The following is a 23506-nucleotide window of genomic DNA, read 5'->3' as shown; positions in this document are numbered from 1 at the left end:
GCCCCCAAAATCTCTAATGATCCCTATTGTCTCAGGCCTCCCAAATCAGATCTCTAACTTGCCCTCCCTTTTAAGCTAGGGAAAAACGTTCCCCTATTCACTGAAAGCTCTATTGCACCGTGGGTACTTGGGCGCTCGAAGCTCATTTCCAAACTTAACTTGACTTCTCCTCATGTGTTTCCAATATGAGTCGGTGATATAATTCTCCACCCACTTAGTGAAGCCAGAAAATGGAGTCATTCTAAACCTCCTCCCTTTTTGGTCCCCCATCACATCTAATCAACCACAGAGTCATTTATCTAGTCTTTAGTTCAACAAGTACTTATTGAATCCTTGCTATGGTTAAAACACTATACGTATGCTGAATAAAAAGTAGTGAATAAGCTTGGTTTCTGCCATCTATGGGGAGACAGACATTAAACACATAAAACACAAGTGAATACATAATTATAAATTTTGATAAGTATTATGAAGGAAAAGCATAGTATTTTAAAGAGTATAACAGGAAACCAAATTTAGATTGAGAGCTCAAAGAATGTGTCAAAGAAACTTTCAATTACAAATAACAGAAATGCAATTTTAATGAGTTTAAGTGAAAAGGAGGAATTGATTGAAAAAATCTTGGGTAGTTCATAGCAAGGAAGACCTTACAGTCCAGGCTTGGGGAAGGTCTCAGGGTGAATGATGGGATTCGGAGATGGATAGACCATCTGCGCTCCTCTGTCTCTGGTCCTCTTCTCCGTGTCTCTCTGAGTTGCCCTTGTTCTCTCCTGCTGCAGACAAGCTTTCTCCACACAACGGACATGATTCACAGCCAAGTAGCTCTCTAACTAAGGGGCAAAAGAGCCTTCCTGACCACCTCCAGGCAGGAAAATTTGAGGAGATGAATTATATTGGCCAGAGGAATGGGATACTGTGAACTTTGTCAGCCAGGGTGGGTGTCTACCCCTCTAGCCAGACAATGAAGGCTGTTGCCCAAAGAAGGAAAGGTAAGATGAGGGGCGATCATCAGAAGACTTCTTTAAGGAAGTGATATTCAAAGTGATATGAGATCTAAAAGATAAATAAGATTTAAACAGTTAATAAATGAGGGAAGAACATTCTAAATAAAGGAAATATCATTTATTCATTCATTTATGTAACAAATATTTATTGACTATTTACACATGTCTGAACCTGTGTATATAAGTGAGAACTAGAAAGATACAGTCCCTGCCCTCTTGGAGTTCATATGTGCAAATATCTTAGGTACTAAAAGCTGGGCCCTCTCAGAGGACTACAAGAAGGTCCAAGAAGCTAGAGGATCATGAGCGAGGAGATTACACAAGCACAAGACAAAGCTGCAGAGGAAAGAAGAAGTTGCAGCATTCAGATCCCTGGAGGCCATGCTAAAGTTTTGGTCTTTTCTTATAGAGCAATGAGAGGTCACCAACAGGATATTAAGAAATAACAAGATCTGGTTTATATTTCTAAAATACAACGTTGACTGCTTTGTCAAAGGGATTGTTTAGGAATGGAATTTAAGGACACCAGTTATAAGACAATTGCTGTAGGTCAGACAAGGATGGTAGCTTAGGCTAAAAAGACATGAAGAAAAAAAGGAATATGAAATAGATCTAGGAGTTAGAATACCTGGTCATTAACTGTGGGGTATGAAAGAAAGCAAGGAGGTGAGATGACACCAGGTTTCTGTTCTGAGTAACTGAGAGATGGGAGACTCCAGGGGGATCACAGGAGAGCGGGGAAGATGAAGGGTTTAGTTTTGAACATGTTAAGTTTGAGATGTCTATGTGATATTTAAGCAGAGTATCAACTTGACCAGTATATGTGTATCAAACAGGTGGCATACAGAGCCATGGGATGGAGGTGCTCAATTATGAAGCATGTAGACTGAAAGAAGAGACCCAGGAGAGAGCCCTGCCTAGCTTCAACATCTAGAAGACAGATAGATATTAAGAAGAGATTACCTAAGAAGCAGTCAGAGACTGTAGAAGGGGAGTGTGGTGTTGGGGAAACAAAAAAGGGAATGTTTCAAGAATAGAGGTGATCTATGGTGCCAATGCGACTGAGCTCAAACAAGCTATCACTTAAAAATGCCTTTTGAATGTAGCAATATGGACTCACTCGTGGCTTTAACAAGAGTAGTTTCAGAGAAGTGAGATGCGGAGGTGGGAGAGAATGACTAGGGTAAAGATGCCTGCTCATACTGTATCAATTCACTATTGCATTAGGACTCTGAATCAGTGAAACAGTACAAGAAAAATAAATAGAAGGTAAAATAATTTAGTGGAAGAAACAAAGTGGTCATTATTTGCAGATGACATGATTTGTCTACATGGAAATAGAAAATACTAATTACTGGAATGAAAAAAATTTAGCAAGGTAGCTGGGTAAGATCAGTACAAGATCTGTAGCATTTTTCTAACCAGCCAAAATAGAAATAATAATTTTTTTAAGTTAATATTTATAATCTCAACAACAATGCAAAACAGAAGGTATCCATACATGTGTGAAATCTTTGTGAGAAAAAATAACATACAAATTTAGTAAAAGACAGTGAGAAATTCAAATGAGTGGATAATACACCATGTTAATGATGAAAAACTATTATCATAAAGATGTCATTTCCCTAAGGGATACTTGCTCCACCTTCAAAAGACATTAAAAAATAAAATAAAATGGACACAGATGCAGATATATACACAGATCAGGTAACAGACAATAAATATTCCTTAAAACACAATGCAACCACCTCTTTATTTTTACAGGCATTCCCAGTACTTAGAATCTTCTTCTACCATATGTATTTGAGAAACTTCCACTCATCCTTTAAAACTTTGGGCAGACCTCATCACCCCTATCACCCTGTTTTTCCTGGCCTACAGGAACAGAATCATTCATTCTTTCATATGGGCTACTTCTGAATATTATGCTTACTTTAGCTATTGTGTGGGACACAGTACTTTCTAACTATGTGTTTATATGTCTACCTAAAGCTAGACTTTCAATAGCAGAGTTCATGTCTTAGAAATAATCAGAAAGGAAGATCAGCTATGGAGTTTCCTAAAGCCTGAGTAAGTTCTCAATAAATATCTTTTAAATAATACAGAGCTCACAGTTAGCCAAAGCCTGTGGGAAGGATTCTAAGCAGATCGTTTACTCTCCTTATTCTCCCACCATCATGATCCAGCCCCTGGGAGGCTCAAAATAGTCTGAGAATCTGAGGGCTGGATGTTGGCAACCCATGCATAGAAGCACTCCCAAAGGTGGAAATCACAGGATATCCTGCTCCAAAGCCAGGTACTTCGTGTCTTTATTATACCAAACAGACTGCAGAGAATGACCATCTTCTTCCCCAAAGGCCCTCAGACCTTCACAGAGGATTTCTTCCTGAAAGGTGTGACCAAAGCATTGTTCACAGATTGTAAATTATGTGCAGGCAAACCTCAGAGACATTGCAGGTTCAACAGACCACTGCAATAAAGCAAATATCGCCGTGAAGTGAGTCAAATGAATTTTTTGGTTTCCCAGTGCATAGAAAAGTTATGTTTACACTATACTGTAGTCTGTTTAGTGCAATAGTTTATGTCTAAAAAAAGTACACACCTTAATCTAAAAAATCCGTTATTGATAAAAAATGTTAACATCATTTGAGCTTTCAGTGAGTCATAATCACTGATCAAGACAACCACAACAAATGTAATAATAATGAAAAAGTTTGGAATGTTGCAAGTATTATGAAAATGTGACACAGCAGCATGAAGTGTGCAAACACTGTTGGAAGAATGGTGCCAATAGGCTTGCTTACTTGAGGAAGGTTTGCCACAAACCTTCAATATTTGTAAAAAATGCAGTATCTTCAGGCGCAAATAAGTAAGAGCAATAAGATGCACTATGCCTGTAAAGGAGAGGTTGGCAGGAAACACAGCTAGGTTCCCAGAAACTGCCATCAAATTAGCATAAATCAGAAATGCAAGAAAGAAATCTCTGAGATAACAGCATTAAGCAATGAGAGACTGTGATTTATTTGACAAAAACAATTTAATTTCCACCTAAGTTTTCAGCAAACCTGTGAATTTTATCAAGGCAGAGGCACCTGCACACCCTCTAGAGTTTTTGCAGTGTAAATTCCGTATGTAATGACCTCGACTTCCACATTTAAAGGCAGTTTATAATCTCCTTGATACGGGCATGATTTACAAAATTATGCATTTATACAGAGATTTGCACATAATAGAACCTGCTAAGGACAAACTGATGGATGAATGAGTGAAGCAGAAGATACATATACAGTTTAAAACCTTATATCTAGGGGGAAGAGGGTTTTCCTAGGAACTTCCAACAGCATTTTTTGGTATCACTTTCTTAAATGTCTAATGGAAATCAAAATGTATAACAGGTATTTTGCCTTAAAATGATCCTAATGAGTACTTCTCTGCACTAGTTCCCAAGGGCTGCAACATAACTGGTGATGAGATGCTGAGCAGAACTGCTCTCCAAAGGCTAACAAGATCTGTGTTTATAAAGCAAATATTCTCTGAACATCTACATGTGCCAGGTTATTGTTTAAGGCATTGGAAGTGAGTCATAGATAAGTCTTCAAAGGAATCTACAATCTGATTGTGGAAATAAACATACACAAAGATAAAACCATAAAAGGGTAGAAAAAGAGACTGGAAATGCTGAGTGAGAGCTGAGCTTGTAACTCCCAGTTCTGAAAGTCCAAAATGGCCCCTAAATTTGGAAATATTGAAGAAGGATCTAACTGGGGGGAAAGGAAGAGCAGGTGGAGAAGCCACAGTTTTATTTTGCTTTGTTGGTATGGTCGTTATCAACCAATGTTGGTTAGATTTTTATCAAATATGTGGCTAAAATAGTAAGGAGAGTCCATAATGAGATGAAAATCAGCATGCTTTCCACCTCTACCGACGTTCTCTAGGGATGACCGCTTTAAACTCTGAGTTGTTTGCTCTGGCTATATAATCTGCTTCTACCACTATGTACCATGTATGAATTTTATGATTTCAGAATAGTATCCACTGATTTTCTGTTTTTCCAGATGAGGATTTAAGTCTCTAGTTCTACTTTGTCTATCTAGATGTTCCAGTATAGTTGTCAGTATTTTAAGTTCCTTAAACCTTAAGTTCCTTAAATAAATATGCGTGCCTTTATTTCTTTTTCATTGACCATAGACAGTATTTTTTTAATTCCTTCCCATTATGGAATGAGTTGTGCTTCCCCCAAATTTGTATGTTGAAGCCTTAATCCCCAATGTAACTTTACTTGGAGATAAGATCCTTAAAAAGGTAATTAAGGTTAAATGAGGTCATAAGGTTGAAGCCCTAATAAAATATGACTGGTGTTCTTACAAGAAAAGGAAGAGACACCAGGAGTACATGCACCCAGAGAAAAAGGCCGTGTGAGTGCATAGCGAGAGGATGGCCTTCTGCAAGCCCGGGAGAGAGCACCCACCAGAAACCAAAGATTCCAACATCTCGATTTTGGACTTCCAGCCTCCAGAACTGTGAGAAATGAAGTTCTGTTGTTTAAGCCACACACTTTGCATTACTTTGTTAGGGAAGCCCTAACAGATTAATACATCCCATTTATAAGATAATTGATTTGCTTTATAATAATAGTATTCTTATTTCCCATGACTTCTTTCTTGTTCCCTGATTGTCCTTCATTTGACCTTGATCTTGATCTTGTCTGCTGGCTTCATGTTCTCAAATTACTATGGAAATAGTTAATAATAATTAGAGCTTCTTTAATATTTGTTCTTTTCTTTAGCTGTTTTCTCCAAAAGCCCTGCTTTCTACTTGTTAATTTTCATGTCTCTTTTCCTTATTATAGGAGACCTCAAATGTCTAGAGATCCTCACTTCTACTTAGGAGAAACTATCATTAAAATTTTGGTGAATTGCCATCCTATTTTCCTTTACCTGTGTGATTTATGAATGAAATGATATAAAACCTTGGGATAAACATTCTAGGTACTGCACTTTAATTGGCATACCATTCAAACCTCTCAAAGATCTTTTCATTCATCCACAAAGGGCAAATGGACAAAATACTGATTATATCAAGCCTATCTCAAAATAAATAAACGTAACAAGAAAAGAAAGCTACAGAACAATATCCTTCATAAACATAAGTGCAAAAAGTCTAAACAAAATTCTATCAAATCAGATCCAACAATATACAAAAGGATAATGCACCATGACTCAGCACAGTTTCTCCCAAGAATGCATAGTTGGAATAATATTAAAAAAATAATCAATATGATTGTCTATATTATACAGATTAAAACAATAAAAACCACATGATTACCTCAATGAACATGGGGAAAAATTTAGAAAAAATTCAATATTAACTCATAATAAAATTTCTCTGCAGTCTAGTTGATATACAAAGGAATTTAATCTGATAAAGATATGTGGAATAAAAACCCCTATAGCTAATATATTTAATTACGAAAGTCGGAATACTTCTCTCCTAAGACAGTGAAAAAGGCAATTATGTCATTTTCATCAGCTCTATTTAATGTGGTATTGGAGGTCCTAGCAAGCAATAATGCAAGAAAAAGAAAGAAAGGGCACAGAGATTGGAGAAGACATAAAGCCAGATTTGTCCACAGACAGCATAATCATCTATGTTGGAAATCCTAAGGGTTCTACAAAATGCTACCATAAATAATAAATAAGCTTAGCAAGGTTGCAGAACATAATGTCAATATATAAAAATCATGCACATTTCTATATATTAGAAACAAGAAATGAAAAAACAATACAATTTATAAATAACATAAAATATGAAATATTTAGGAAAAAAGTTAGTAACATAGGTGTAACACTTACATACCGAAAACTAAAAAATACTGAAAAGAGAAATTAAAGAATCTCCAAATAAATTGAAATACATATGAGGCCCTTGGATTGAAGGTTTCGATATTGTTAAGATATCAATTCTCCTCAAGTTGATTAATAGATTTAACATAATCGCAATCAAAATCCCATTAGGTATTTTTGTAAAAATTAACAAGCTGATTCTAAAATTTTTATGAAAATTACCTAGAATAACCAAAAAGTTTTGAGAAGATAGGAACAAAATTGGAGGTCTTGTATTTCTGACTTCAAGATTTATTATAAAGCTACAATCATCAAGACAGTATTGTACTGATCATTGTATAGACCATTATATCTATAGAAATAGATCAATGGAACCCCATAGAGAAAGCCCAGAAATATATTCACATATATATGGTCTATTGACTTTCTAATGCAATTCAGTGGAGAAGGGATATCTTTTCAACAAATAATGCTGAAATAATTGGTTATCTATATAACAACGGAAGAGAACTTCATACAATATACAAAAATTAATTTGAAAATTAACTCAAGACCTAAATGATTTAAATATAAAACATCTAAATCTAAATCCAAAACTGTAAAACTTCCAGAAGAAAAAACCTTTGTGAGATTAAATTTTAAAAAGATTTCACAAATCACCAAAGCAAGTCCAATTGGTAAAATGACTTCATCAAAATTAACAACTTTTGTTTTTCAAAGACACTACTAAAAGAATAAAAAGATAAGCCACAGACTGGGAGAAAACATTTGGAAATCACACATCTGATAAAAGATTTATATTTAAACATTATTATAAGGAGCTCTAAAACTCAATAATAAGAAAAGAAACAACTTCCAAAGAAAATGGGCAAAAGGTTTGAACAGACACTTCATCAAAAAAGGTACATGGATGGCAAATAAACACATGAAAGGATACTCAACATCATTTGTCATGAGGAAGAAAGCAAACTAAAACCACACAGTAAGATACCACTACATACCTATCAGAATGTCTAAAATGAAAAAATATGACTATACCATATGCTGTGTGACCATAAGCACATGTATGCTGACATGGAGGAGCTGGGACCCTCATGTACTGCAAGTGGGAATAGGAAATTGTATAACCAATTTGGAAAACACTTTGGTAGCATTTTAAGGACAGAAATGTACACACGTCATATGATCCAGCCATTCAACTCTTAGGTGTTTGCTTAGAGAAAGCCCATGTGAAGACTTGTACATGAATGTCCATAGCAGCTTTATTTGTAATCCTCTGTAATAATTCCAAACTGGAAACAAATTTGGTGTATTCCTAAAATAGAATGCTCTTCAGCAATAAAAATGACACATTCAACAACATGGATAAATCTTCAAATAATTATGATGAATGAAAGAAGACAGAAAAGAGTACATACTATGCGATTACATTCATAGAAAATTCTAGGAATGCAAAATAATTTCTACCGTCAGAAAGAATATCAGTGTTTTGGGTAGGGGGAAAGGATGAGAGGGACAGGGTGAGAGGGAGGGATGACCAGGGAGCAAAAGGACATTTGCTTGGGGGAAGGGGGTTGTAATAGACATGTTCATTATCTTGATTGTGGTGATCAAGGTTTCAGGGTATGCACATATGTTAGAATTCACTAAACATGTGCATCTTATTGTTTATTATACCTTAAACTTTAAAATAATGTATATAAAATAATATATATGGTAGTATGTATTATAAATGGTATAATTTATGTTTTTAAATACAAGAGACTAAAGAGAACAAAAACATCATTGACAAACTCCCAGCCTCTGTTGACACCAACTTTTATAAAGAAGAGTAATATTAATGTAGGGCAAGAACATTCAAATAGTACAAATGAAAAGTGCCAGCGAAATGCTCCTCCTCAAACTTTGCCCCTTCCTCTTGGAATCGCTCTTTCCTCCCAAAGGCACTCCCTGTGACCTAATTCTAATGGGCTATGGTTTGAGTTTTTAATGCCTTTATTTGCTGCCAGAAATTTGAAATGAAATGAAAAAAGTCAAACATCTTTGGATAGTTTTTTAAAGAGGGCTGAATTATGCAAATCTTGTCCAAACACAAATATTCTAAATGGTCATATAAAATTATTGTTTATTTGAGACTGAAGAATATTATAGTTTATATATTAGTTTTAAGTCAAATTTATGCATTTTTAGATGTGATATATAAATAATGCATAGGATGTCAAGCATTCCACCCTCTACCAACAGTGAATACAGGATATTTGCACCCATTTTATAGATCTCAAAGCAGAGTTTCATTATCTCATAAAGAAATATGGAATTTTGGAGCTCAAAACATACTGTTACTCAGACTAGTATAGGCTAAAAGCAGGATGGAATAAAGGAGAAGAAAGCTGGAGCCGGGTTGAGGTAGGGAGGGGCCTACCCAAGATACAGTGGTGCATCCCTGGACAGAGCTGGGACCCCGGACCCAGCCTACCTGGCAAACACAACCTACAGGTGCACACAGAACAAACTGAAGACAGCAGCATATAGACAAGCATGTCACTGGAGACCGATTTAGATAAAGAATGGCTAGTCAGCAATGATTTTTCTTGCCCTTAACAATGATTTGTGTGTTGTCCTGTTCTTGGCAAGCACACATTTTGTGGGAAACCTGAGCAGCTTTGCCATAGGTCAGTGGCTTCTAAGAACACTCTGAGCCCAAGGGCAGGGTCTGCCTTTACCTGTTCCCTGGGCCCCTTGTTGGATGGGACCCATGGAGGGTTAGTTTCTGCAATTTCCTGACACCTCAGCATTTCTGATTCCAGAGAGCATCACATTCTCCTTAGTTCAAAGGAAAGGGACACCAAGGCCACGAGGAAGGAGCGAAATCTTCCTACTCCAGTCAAACGTGGAAGATTGTACAGATGGCCCCTTACCTTTGTATTTCTCCTCCTCTTCTGTACCCTGTCTCCCTGCCTCCACTTACCTCCCCTTTGTTCAGCACCTGTGTCACCTTTCTGTCCTTGGGCCTTTAATTCAAAGCCTAGCAGGAATGGATGGCACTGTTCACAGGGATTGATGAGAGTTCAATGAAAGGGCTATTTACAGAGGTCTGGCCAGGGTCACAGGAAATGCCACGGGACTAGCAGCAGGAGGGCCTGTTGCCACCCTCAGGTGTGGAAGGGCGAGAAGAGCGAAGGGTGCTGTCTGAGCCTGGGGCTGCCAGCAGGAGCTATGGCTGTAGAGGAACATGGTACTACCAGGATTACAGCGAGGCCAGGAGGGAGTGGTGGTGGTGAAGTTTTCCTACTCTCCCATCCATTGTTGGTGCCTCTGACTGACTGAGCCCAACGGGAAGTCACAAAGCTAAGGGACCAGGAATTGTGGTCCATTGAGATCAGCTTCCCAGGGCACAAAGCAGGGCCGGCAAGGGTGAAAAGGGAAGGGGAAGGGGCTGACAAGTGAAAAGTGACCCCCACAATCTTCACAGCACCTCTGTGAGGGGAGGACGGCAGGCACCATTATTCCCATTTTCCAGATGAGAAAATCTGAAGCCCAGAAAGGAGTTCACAGGAACCCACAGAGGGGACTTGCTGGAGTCGGAACTATACGCCCTGTCACAGAAGGCCAAATCTAGTGCTATTTTGACTTTCCATCACCCAGGCCCAAATTCCCTCGCTGGACACCGGCAGCCCAGGTGTCCACACTAGAGTCCAGTTGGCCCTCAGGGTCTGTGTGTTGCCCACTTTGTCAGTCATTCAACATGTCCTATCTGAGCACAAGCCAGAGCTTGGCCCTGGGGTCCCAAAGCCAGTCTGCGTTTCATATCATTCCTCTCAGGACTATTTCATGCTTTATTTTCTGCCCTCAAAACCCCCACTCTTTCCCTGCAGCCCTTCCTGATCCCCACTCTTAGCTGTTGACCTCACTTCACATTTTACTGAACAAGTGAGAGTCTCTAGCCACAAACTCTGGCCTCTCCCCACCACCAAGTGTCCCATATCTTGTGTCAGCACCTTCCGCCTCCTCCTCCTGTTAGACCTGGAGATGTGTCCCTTTGCTAAATGAGACCAGTCCCCCCATTTGAGCAGTGGATCTCATTCCTTCTCATCTTGGACCCTTAGTCATATCCTTTCTCCTTTTCTCCTAAATTAGTCTCTTTCTCTCTTTCTTTCTCTCTCTCTCAGATAATTTCTATCAGCATAAGTCCATCTTATTTTTCCTATCTTAAAATTCTCCCGTGGTCTTGGTTTCCTCCAGCTGCTACCCCATCTCCTTGTCCCTTTTATAGCCTTTCTTCTTTGCCTGTTGGTTGGTTTGAGCACAGGATCAGAGGATGGATCTATTTCTATCTTCATTTCAAGCCACCCTCTAATTATGGGCCGGGGCAAGGTGCTTCCTCGCTCCTAGAACACAAGGCTATCTTGCTATTATTTTTTCATCTTCAGATGACCAAAAGTGCTACTGATTTTTATAAGGTGATCTTGTATCTGACAGACTTGCTGAACTCTTATAAATTTTGATGTTTTTGATTCTGTTGCTTTTTTCTGTATAGGAAATCAAATTACCTGCAAAGAATGGCAGTTTCATTTCTTCCCTTCCAATCCATCCCTATTACTTCTTTTTCTTTCTTTAAAGTGTTGGTGAGTACCTTCAGTTCTGTGTCAAACATGGTAAGAATGGGTATCTTGTTTGATTCCCTATCTTAAAAGAAATACAGCTAATGTTCCTTAATGAAGCACAATATTAAATATTAACATGTTATACTAATATGTATGTCATGTGTATTTGGTATCTATAACATTAATATTTAGGAACATAAGCTTCACCAAGTTAAGGAAATGTTTTCATCTTCCTACTTTCTAAGGGTTTCTGACATAAATAAGTGATTTTTTTAACATAAATTATTTTTAAATGCATGAATATTTTACATAAATAAGTGTGATACTCTTGCATGATGCTGGACAGGAGACCACAGCTGCAGCTTCTCGTCAGCCCCACCATCATGAGGGTGAACACGTGCGACCATTCTCTACCCGTACAGCCACTCTGTGTTTCACTTTCGGTACAGTATTCAATGAATTACATAACATGTTCAACACTTTATTATGAAATAGGCTTTGTGTTAGATGATTTTGCCCAACTGTAAGCTAATGAAGTGTTCTGAGCACGTGTAAAGTAGGCTAGGCTAAGCTATGATGTTTGGTAGATTAGACGTATTCATTGCAGTTTTGACTTAGGGTATTTTTTATTTATGATGGGTTTATTAGGATGTAACCCTGTTTATAAGTTGAGGAAGATCTGCACACTGTTGAATTTATTTAAAATTTTATTTAGGATCTACATATCTATATCCAAGGTGAAATAGGACTATATTTTTATTTTCTTGAAATATTCTTGTCCGGTTTTGGAAATAAGATTACAGAAGCCTCATAGCAGAACAGTTTTCATCCTTTTTCTATTGTCTACAACTTGTGTAAGATAAGAATAATCTGTTTTCTGGGAGTTTGGTAAGATTTTTTTATGGAAAATCACCTGGCCCTGGGGATCTTCCGGAGAGACCCTTGATTATCACTTCATTTTATCTAGTGCTTCTTGGTCTATTCAAATTTCAATTTCTCTACCAATTTTTGCATTTTATATTTTTCCATAAATGGAAATCTTCATTTTATGTAGATTTCAAATTTATTAGCATAGACTGTCCATAATGTTCTTAGCTTGGGCTGCTATACCAAAATGCCACAGGCTGGGGGCTTAAAGAGCAGACGTTTTCTTTCTCATGGTCCGGGGGCTGGGAAATCAAGATCAAGGCGCTGGCAGAGTGGGTTCTTGATTCTTGGTGAGGACTCCCTTCCTAGCTTGGAGGCCTTCTCAGTGTGCGCTCAGCTGGCCTTTCTTCAGTGTGTGCATGAAGAGAGAGACAGCCTTTTTCTGATAAGGGCCCTTACCCCATCCTGGCTGCTCCACCTTCAGCATCTCATCTAAATCTAATCACCTCCTATAGGCCCACTTCCCAAGACCGTCATGGCGGTTCGGACTTCGGCCTAAGAATCTGGGGAAACTCCAATATTCCGTCCAGAACAAAGCCTTAAAGTTTCTGTACTATCTACACTAACTTTCTGTATTTTCTTAATTTGTACATTATCTTTTTTCTTTACTTGTCTTCAGAGAGACCTATCATATTAATCTTTTGAAAGAACCAGGGTTTAGTTTTATCATCTTTTTTTGGTCATAATTGCCACTATTTCACTGATTTCTACACTGGCTCTATTAATTCCTGCTTTCTTATTCTGTGAAGTTTGCTCTCTTGCTTCTTTTCCAGTTTTTTGAGTTGGTGGCTTAGCTTCCTTGTTTTCAATCTTTCTTATAACCTGACACATGTTTCTTGAACTACATATTACCTTTAGTTTCCACATTGTTATTTTGGTTCTAATTATTTTGTGATTTCTCTTATGAATTAGTTTTTAACCCAAGTGATGCTATTTAGTTTTAGACAAATAGGCTTTTAAAAATGAAATTCTTTTGTTATTTATTTCTGTCTTTCATATGTTATAAAACAGTCTAAGTGATTTTGGTTCTTTGGCTTATTGAGGCTTCTTTAATGACTTAGTACATGAGAGGTTTTATAAATGTTCCATGTATGCTCAAAAATAATGCATGTGCTAAAAAAAGAATATATTTGAATATTAATATTATTATTTATTCTCATATTAGATCTTCTATATCTCTATGTATTTACAATTTTTATCTGTTCTATCAGTTTTTGAGAGGGATGTGTTCAAATCTCTGGCTACAACTGTTGGTTTATCCATTTCTCCCTGAAATTCTAGTAGTTGCTTTTTGTATTTTGAGGGTATGTTTTTAGGTGTTTCACATACATGCACACACACAGCATGTACTTGACGCCCCTCCTGCTGGCCCTTCTTTCCAGGTATATCCATATGGTGAGCCCCCTTCCTCCCTTCCGGCTGAACCTCCTTACTACAGTCTCCAAGGGCTATGCAACCCAGCTTCTGCTTTTGTTTCCAACCCCTTCTCCTGACACTTGCATCCTGACCTTCTCCACTCCAGCCACACAGATCTTCCAATAGCTTCTGGAAAGTCTAAGGTCCCTCCCACCGCAACAAGAAATTTCTACAACTAGCCAGTTCTTGTCCAGGCTCATGTCTTAGCTGACTCTTCTCATCTTCCAGAATTCTGCTTAAATGTCACCTCGTCAGAGATGCCTTACAAGATCAAACATTCTCTGTCACATCATCTAGTTTTTCTTCATTATATTGATTACACACTGAAATTAACTGACTTCTTCTGTTTTATTTCTGATAACCTATTTCCACCTCAGAATATAAGCTCCTTAAGGTACACAGATTTTTGTCTATTTTGTCCACAGCTGCATCTCCAGTACTGAGAGTGCAATGCTTGATACGTAGCAGGTAAGCAACAAAAATAGCCAAATAAATGGGTTAATGACTGAATAAATGAGTGAAAAGTCAAGAATCGTTAAGACTTATCACACTAGAATCATCACAAGGTGCTATTTGTATGTTTTCGCCTTTTTGCCCTTCTCAGGAACCCCAGGAGAATTAGGAAGGCTTCCACGCAGGGAGCGGGAGACGGAACCTCTCAGAGCATGACTGCCTCTGGGCAGTAGCCTGCTTCTTAGTTCCCTGTGTCTGCAGGATGTGGGAGGGCAGGGTGGGGAGGCCTCCTGATGCAGCAACTCAGTAAAAGGGAGCTCAGCCATGACAGCAGGAGGAGGAGAGCTGAAAAACATGGTCCGGAAAGCCTGAGGACAGGGTGCTATGGTGGTGCTTTGCGAAGGCTTCACAGGGGAAGGTTTTTCCTTATCCTCACTGGTGGCAAAGCAGATTTACTGCAAAATGTGGAGCTGGGCTTTGGTACCAGGCATCTTTTACTTTCATAGTTTCCCAACTTTCCAGTGGGCAGGGGTGCATGTCTTCAGTGGAGGCTAAAGGTCAGAGGTCAGAGTTCAAGACTTCAGAAGACCCACGTAGGAATTCTGGATTCCTTGCTGATCTCAAGAGAGTCTCTACTCACTTACAACCTTTGGCAAATTCCTTTCTCTCTCTAATCCTGTGTTCTTAGTCATAAAACAGGAATAATTATATCTTCTCAACCTAATTCCAAGGATTGTTGTGAGGTCCTAAAGGAGGGAATGTATATGAAGAACCAAAAAAGGATGCCAGACTGTAAAAGATTCTTAATATGTATTAATTTTAGGCATTCAGTTTAAGAGGTGCTACACAGATTTTAGACACTATTTGGTGAAAACAAAAGCCTGATTATGGGGCTTTGAGGATTTTTGTGGATTTCAGGCCATCTGCTTCCTTCTCATTGGCTATGGATTTGGTTCTGCTCAACTATGCTGAGTAAGAGACTTTGAATGATTATCACGTATGAAGGACTTTCATTTAATGAAGTGTAAGCTGAACTGGGATTTAGCTGTTAATGTTTCCAATTTTTTTCCAGTTGCTGCAAGAATTTTACAAGCAGTTTTATACTTAAAATAATATGCTCTTTCTACATCTATAAGAGCAGCCCAATATCTGATTTCAAGCCTCGTGTTCATCTAAGGCTTGGAGGGGAGGGATGGAAGAAGGAGGGCAAGAGGGAGAGAATATGACCATGTCTTTGTGGAACTCTTGTAAGTAAAATTCCATTTATATCAGGTTGATTCCAAGCAAATTCTTAAGTTCTGCTGAAGAAGAGGGAGACACACAATAGCCATTTGTGCTGTTTCTCTCAGTGAATGCATTCAAAAGTTAGTTTGCTTTAGTGTTTGGGAGTATGTTGAAGGTATTATTAATACAGGCAGTCTCTGTGGCATGAACACTTAAATTTATAAACAACTCTTATACAAGAATGGATGCTACAACATCTAGTTCCACACACTCCTGAACTACTATTCCAATTACATTAGTTGATCCCCTATCCATTCAGCAAACATTTATTAAGAGCAGGGCCAGCTCCAGAGGCAGTGTGGGGCTGTGTCTGAGAATGTGCATTCTGGAGTCATGTGATGGGGGTTTAAACTCTGGCAGAGCAGCTGTGAGGCCTTGGATAAATGGCTTTTCAAAAGCAAACTGGAGTGAACTCCCTGTTTGCTTAGTTGTGCCTCTCCCCCGATACTTGAACTTTATACATTATAAACACTGAAATCTTGAAAATGATTGTGATTTCCCTCTTCCTGCTGATGACAAAAAAACTGAGTTAATTATGCATGGCTTCCTTCTGGTAAATAGGCCTTCACGGCAAGCATTTTGTTACCAATTTTACTCTGGCTCTACTTTATTTCCTATCTTGTTTTCTCCTTGTCTTGCCTAAATTTTCTTGATCTTTCATGTTTGACCTTCATCTGACCCATTTGCCCTGTCTTGCTGCAGTGAAACTTTCTATGTCTAGCAAGAGAACAGGTGGTTAAGAGAACAAACCCAGGGCCACCAATTACCGTGTTACATCAAGAAGCTCATCTGTTCCTCTCCTGAAAGTGCTGTTGCGAGGATCAAAAGGTTCCAAGCAAATATGTAAAGTGATTGCATTAGTGCCTAGTATATAGTAAGTGTTCACTAATTCCATTATTATAACAATGTCATGATAGGGGCAATGGTGCTTATATTCTAGAACATTCTTTTTTAAAGTGTAAGATTGTATTGAGGCACACACTTGAGGAAGCAGCAGGAAGCAGCCTGCACTCCACTCTCCAAAACTAGGATAGAGCTGCTCCCACTCAGAGAAAGGGATGTCTTTTAAAACTAGGACCCAACCCACTCCCCTTTCCTACTTCTTCACAAATTGAGCATTCATGAAAGATAACTGACAAAACTGAGATAGATCTTCCACTTGGAAGGAGTTTAATCTGGTGTCAAAATAAATTTAATCAAAAGAAGTTCAATCTGGTGTCAACTTATATCCAAATGGACAGTTCCTTCCAAATAAGTATCTCCCCAAAGTCTTAATCTCATTATCCCTTGACTACACAATAAGGTTCCATTTCCTTTAATAATCAAATTATAATAACTCACAGCCCCCACCTGCCAAATTAGAGAAATTTGATTACTTATCCAGGTTGTCCTCCCCAAAACTGACACACACACACCACACACACACACACACACACACACACACACACACACATCTGTGCCCCTGAACCCAACCCTACCCTTTCTCTTTGCTTACCTGCTGCCACCTACTGGAAGAGAAGGAACTCAGACATCACCGCATTGTCTGACCTCAGGACCACTGAGCTCTGAACCACCCTATCTCCATCTCACCTGCCTCCAACCTTCAGGTGTGTCTAAGAATGTGCCAAGGTCTTGACCAGTCTCCAAAGATAGGGGATGATTGAGTCACTGGTCTAGCTTTCCCAGAGCTCAGTGTGCTGTCACAATAGCTGCCTCTACAGCATACCCTCTACAGGGTACGCCGATTTGTCCAGTCCTGATGTTCCTCCAGAAACAAGAAAAGGTATCCACAATGAGGACACCCAACAGAATAACTGCTTGGGCCCTATGTACACAGCTCTCTGGCACAGCTCTTTAGTTCATATGCCTAACCTTCTACTCCCCACCCTCCAAGACAGGGTCAGTTAGGACAGGGTCAAAAGGGGTTCCCATATTAGCTATACACGATGTCTAGAATTAGTCCTTTTTCTCCCTACCTTCTTCCTTTGTACAGTGTTCCCTTTTAAGTTTCCCCTACCCATTGTTTCCTGCTATCTGGCCTCAGCTAAGCCTTCCTAGTTTATAACACAAGCCTAAATTATCTTGAAAGTCCAAGAAATGAGGCTGCACCCACAACACCATTTCTCCCAGGGCTCTTGCAAATTCCTGGGTGCAAACAGATGCATAAGACTCCACTTTGGGCGGTAGCCAAACACTAGTGTCGAAAGATATGTTGTAGAAGGACTGATGTCTAACCCTCCCACCTCCAGCATCTCGGCAGCAGGCTGTTGCCCAGCCAGACGCCCTTTCACATGTTTCCCTGGAAGAGTCACTTAGCCCAACTACAATCACATTTTGGGTCTACAAGTGCTCTCTTAAAGATCTTACAAGATTCCCCAGTTTGACTGCCTTCCCATGCCACATTCAGCTCTCATCTGGTCTTAGGAGAGACCTCGGGGCAGGTTACCTCTGGGACCCACCTGCTAATGCCTGGGAATCTGTTGACTCATGCGACAGAGGACAGGAACAAAAACTGGACCAAGAAATCTCAGCAGGAAATTATAGCCATGGGCCCGTCCCTCTCAGGAAGTAAAACACAGACTTAGAAATGGGGCTCCCAAGGTGAAATTATCAGATTGTAAATAAAAAGTCAGGATGCACAGTTAAATTTACATATCAGATAAACACCAAATACATTTTAGCGTAAGTATGACCTGTGCAATATTTGAGCATCTTGTTTTCTCTGGCAACTCTATCCCAAGGCCCTGTGAGCTACTGTCAAGCCCACTTAGCACTCACGGAAGCCACAGAACCACAGAACTGCTCTGGCCTGCCCCGGATTTATTTTACAGCCTGGGTGTTTGAGAGGCAGTCACGGGTCACACGCAGCCTCTGCATTGGCTGTGTGGATGTGAACCACCCAGCTGGGAGGTAAACCAGAGGAAACAGCCCCAGGCTGCAGGAGGAAAGGACAGTTTCCAGGAAGAGATTAGAGGAGAGGATGCAGGCTCCTGCTTTTAAGAGGAGGGCCCCACCCAATGTGCTTGCCTCTTGGATTTAAGGCCTCCCATGTGTTTTACTTGGAGGAACACATTGGGAAGCTCTGCTCTGTGGCATGTGTGCTTTATGAAGAAATGGGAAGCTTTTCTCCCTCAGACCAGTTTTATAGGGTGTCTTCATTCCTCCAAACTCTAAATGCGTTTGTTCCCCCAGTGAAGGAAAAGGAGGTGCAGGCTGGTGAGGAGATGGCCAGACCAGGAGTCCAGGAGGCAGCCGTCCAAGGGCCTTGGCTGCTGCTGCCTGGCGGGAAGATCACTTAGAGCAGAGAGTGACCCAGAGCCTCCCTGAGTCCTCGTGGGGCCCTGCAGGGGTTTCCAGGGCTTCCAGACCTGAATGATCTAGAGAGGAATGATAATAAAAATTCCTTACACTCCAAAGCTTATAAAGCATTTCTCTAGACATTCTCTCATTAGGCCCTTGCAGCAGCCATGTGAGGCAGGAAGGCCAGAAAACAAAGGGATATTAGAGACCTGATGCATGAAGTACAAGGCTGGTGAGGAGTGGACAGACCTGGGACTCAATCCCAGGTGTCTGGGCTCCAGGCCAGAGATCCTTCTGTGAAGGTCAGATGCCCTGTTTTGTTGCTCCTTCCAGGTGGCCATGAATAAACCCTGAGCAGGGTGACCAGCTGTCCGGTTTGTTCAGGAACCGTGGTTTCCCAGAATGTGGGACTTTCAGTGCTACAGCCAAGACAGATGTGGACAAACTGGGATGGTCAGTCACCCTATTCAGGAGCCAGCAGTAGTGCTCTACCTACCCCCATCTCCCTCTCCTCCTGATGGGGGTCACCGAGGTAAATCCATCCATAGCCTGGGACAAGCAGGAGTTAGACCAGAAGGAGGGATGTGAGCACCACGTGGTCTAACTCTATGTCTTTGCCCAAACTAATCCTCCCCCAGGGCCTGCTACTTCCCTCATGGTTTCTTTTCTACTCCTCATTCATGGGACTCTTACAAACCCTTCAGGTCTCCCAATAGGATCCAGGGTACCACCTCCTCCAGGAGCACCCAGGCCTTCCTGAGACATGTTCGGTACTCTGTGTTCCCAACGTATAATTACTTCAGCACAGTTTTGTGTTGCATTCGCTTGTTTACTTGCCTGTCTCCTCCCTAGAAAGCAACTCCATGAGGGAGTGGGCTCTATCTTCATGCATTTATTAATTCAACAAATATTCATGCACTGCCTACTGTGTGGCAGGTACTAGGGAGTGCAGTGTACCCTGGCAATACAATGTCCGGCGTGTGCCCGCATGGAGCCTGCAGTCTGTTGGGTGGGAAAGATGTTAATCAAATAATCATGCAAGTAAAAGCAAAATTACAGCTGTCGTAGCCATTTGTTTCTATTTTCATGTTAGTAAGTACCACATAGGAATAGTGCCCTATACCAGGAGAGCTTCTAATAGGGAAACCAGGGAGGCAGGGGTGTTGGAGAAGCTTCCTCAGAGGAAGTGATGATGCAACGGAGACTAAGAAGGGGCGAGGAGCCAGGGCAAGACCTAGAAAGAGCTCTAGGCTGAAGGAGCAGCCTGTTCCCTCATTTTGGGAGGGAAGACAACACTTCCCAGCAAAGGTTCTTAAAGGGGGTGATCCTGGCCATGTCTGGAATTTTTTTTTAATATGCAATTACATGAAGAACATTATGTTTACTAGGCTCCCCCCTTCACCAAGTCCCCCCCACATACCCTTTCACAGTCACTGTCCATCAGCATAGTAAGATGCTGTAGAGTTACTACTTGTCTTCTCTGTGTTGCACAGCCCTCCCCATGCCCCCCACCCACATTATACATGCTTATCGTAAGGCCCCCTTTCTTTTTCCCCTCCCTTGTCCCTCCCTTCCTACCCATCCTCCCCAGTCCCTTTTTCATCATAATTTAGGGTGACTTGCTACTGGCATCTAGGTAGAAGTCAGAGATGCTGCTAACCCCCATGCAGTGCACAGGACAAGGCCCCCCCAACACAGATAATCCAGCTCAAAATGCCAATGGTGCCCCTGGTGGTGGAGTAGAGAGCAAAAGTCAGTGTCGTATGAGCAAAGGCTTGGAGAGAGTGCAGACCTCATCAGCATGGCGACAGGCTCAGAGGGTCTTAGGGGACAAAGGTCAATTTAGCCATAGTGTGGAGAACAGAACAGACAAGAGTGGAAGTGGAAAGACCCAATGTGGACAATTGTAGTCCTGCTGACTGAGGACAATGGCTTGGACCAGAATTTTGGTAATAAAGAAGGAGAGCACAGAATGAATTCCTCAGCCACTGGGAATACAACAGGATTTGTGGATGCAGACTGGAGGAGAAGGCATGACACCTGACTCCTGGTTTTCTTGTTTGAGAACACGAATAGGCGGTAGTCATAGCGAGCACACACTGCTCTACGTGCATCAGCTCGTTTAACTGCAGCCCTCTCAGGAAACTGAGCTGCCAAGCAGCCCTGCACCACACGGGGCTCACCAGTCGCCCACACATAGGCAGTCTGGCTCTGGTTTGTCAGAAGTTTGTCGTCAGGAGTCAGCTACCCCTGGTCACTGTCCCTGTCATACCTGGGCCTGTCCCCACTAATACTCCTCCACGTTGGGTTGTAATCATCTATTTCTGTTTGTCTGTCCCCCATAGACTGTGAGGTCTTTGAAGGTGAGTCCCTGCCTTTTGAATTCTCCTTTGTGTCCTCAAAGCAGTACTTATTAAACAGTTGATGTAAAATAATGATTGTTGAATGAAGAATGAGGCCCAAGAAAAGAAACCAGTTTCCTCCCACCACTGCCACCATACCCCAACCCTTGCAGGAGCTGACAGCTCTAAGTCCTCACCAAGGAAAAATGGGGCACCAGCTCCAGTCTGACTGGAGCTTACAGGAGTCAAGATGTAGGAGAGTGGAGGAAGCATGAGAGGGGACACACATCCATCAGAGCAGCCTCGGTGGAAGCAGGTGCTATGGGGGGCCGGGTGCCAGCCTGACAGGATCAGCGCTTCGGGAGAGTGGCCTGGTGGGTACGGAGATGGAAGGCTTGGATTTGATTGACAAGTTGCCTTGGGAGGAAGTGGCAAGACCACTGAATGGGGTTCTGGAACCTGAATAGGACAACCAGAAATGAAATGTATAGATTTAGCTTTACAGCACCTCCAGGAGTATGTTTCCCCCATCAGAATCTGACCCCTGGCTCCTTTATCTTAGAAGGATTAAAAAAAAATACAAAGATACAAAATGTTTTCTTTCAGTTTCTCAATTCAAATCTTTGAGTGATAAATCAACTCTCAAAAAGATACACCCACTCGGTTTGTGGCAACAAAGTGCAGTGTGAAAATATTCACCAGAAGGAGAAACTGATTAGACTTCTCAGGAATGCAGGATATTTGGCTCTTTAAACCTAAAACTCTTTTTTCACTAGCTTGGGTTTGAACACGATTGGTTAAACAGTTGCCTTTAAGTCTGATTTTGCTTTACTGTCAGAGTTTAACACTTCCCAACGACATATGTGTCCTATGATATACAAGGTGATTGAAGATACCAGAAGGAAAGGCAAAGAAAGAGGAAGTCAGAGATAAGGAGAATGATTAACTTATCACATCCCCCCATGCAGAGAAGCATTCTGAGTGAGTGTATATGAAGCCTGTAGTTTTTATAGATATATAGATATCCCCATCACTGATTACTGAGATTCCTAAGATTCCTCAGGGTATTTTCAAACTTTGGGTAAGATTGCAGATGAAGAAGTTATCTGACAGTTAAAAACAGCCAGCCAGAGTCACACACCAAGGCTTTGGTAACATGGCTCACGTCTTCCCAGCCATGAAAACACCCAGGTGCAGCACGAGTTCTGGTCTTCAGAGGTGTAGAGTTGGGGTCACATTACTCCTAATCCTCCACCCTCACTTTCATCTTCAGAGAAATGCAATGTGCTATGACCAAGCCTCCTTTACTTATTTGAATTATAAGCCATTCCTGAGAAAACAATTTGCTGTAGAACTTCACATTCACTGTGTTAAGAAAAATACTGGTCCCAATATCTTCAAGTAATTTTCTTCCCTTCAAGCTTCTAGAAGGAAACAAACCTCCAAGTTATCTTGGGTTCCTCGCTCCCCCTTGCCTCGCGTACCCAGTGGGCTGCCAATCACTCTGAGTCCTGCCTTCACAACATCTCTCACATCCATGCCTGCCCCTAGTTAGCCTACTAGCCTGCCTCCTGGTTTCCTGTCCGCCCTCCTCCGCGGTGTCCTCCCTGTTACTGAAGCATGCATCTTTGTCCAGTGCCTGGAGTCCAGTAGTGGCTTAATAAATGCCCAGAGACTGAATTTCTGATTTATCTTATTCAGAACTCAAAGGCACCCCTCAGCCCCACACATGGCTTTCCGCTTGAGGCCCTCCCTAATCTGGCCCAGCCTGCCTGTTATTTCCGCACCTCACGGAGTGTCATTCCGGCCCTGCTGAGGACTGCTTCTGGTGCTCTCCTGCTTCTTGTCCTCTGCTCATGCTGCTCTCCCTATGTGCAATGCACTTTCCCCTAATTACTGCATATTCTGCAAGCCCCAAGCTAAGGGGCACCCTCTTCTCGAAGACATTCCTGATCCTGTGCAGCCAGGTATACCCTCTCCTTACTCCCCTTCCTCTGCAATCTCTAAGCACTCTTTTTCTCTCTCTCCTGTGGAACTTACTGTCATTTCAATATATGTCATCTTAGATCATGCATGTTTGGAGAGCAGCATCTATGTCTTCAATGCAATGTCATGTGCAAAGTGCAGTGTAGACAGCAGGCTGACTGGCATACAGCAGGCATTTAGTAAATTTTAAGAATCTTTCCTTTTCTGATAAGCTGTGTGGATGATGAACCACTAAAAACCTCTGCAGTACTCCTTTTCTTGAGAAATCCAGGGGGTTCTTAATTTCATCTCTTTGCTTATTTTAGGGAATGTGGCATGAGATAGCAGGATATATCACACCTGAGTCT

At 41.0% G+C, this 23506-nt stretch overlaps 1 long non-coding RNA gene across 1 annotated transcript in view; it reads right to left on the bottom strand.

Annotated features, from left to right (window-relative positions):
* Positions 1 to 589: 589 nt before the first annotated feature.
* The window catches only part of LOC118972934 (uncharacterized), a 77414-nt gene continuing 54497 nt past the window's right edge, over positions 590 to 23506 (bottom strand). The window contains exon 3 of the long non-coding RNA XR_005062087.2: positions 590 to 1053. This is a non-coding gene — a long non-coding RNA (uncharacterized lncRNA). The remainder of the gene's footprint in view (positions 1054 to 23506) is intronic.

This window comes from Manis javanica, chromosome 4 (genome assembly GCF_040802235.1).
Source record: "Manis javanica isolate MJ-LG chromosome 4, MJ_LKY, whole genome shotgun sequence".
NCBI classification, from domain to species: domain Eukaryota; kingdom Metazoa; phylum Chordata; class Mammalia; order Pholidota; family Manidae; genus Manis; species Manis javanica.
Note: the sequence above shows the minus strand (reverse complement) of the source record. Positions and strands in the feature narration are given on the sequence as shown.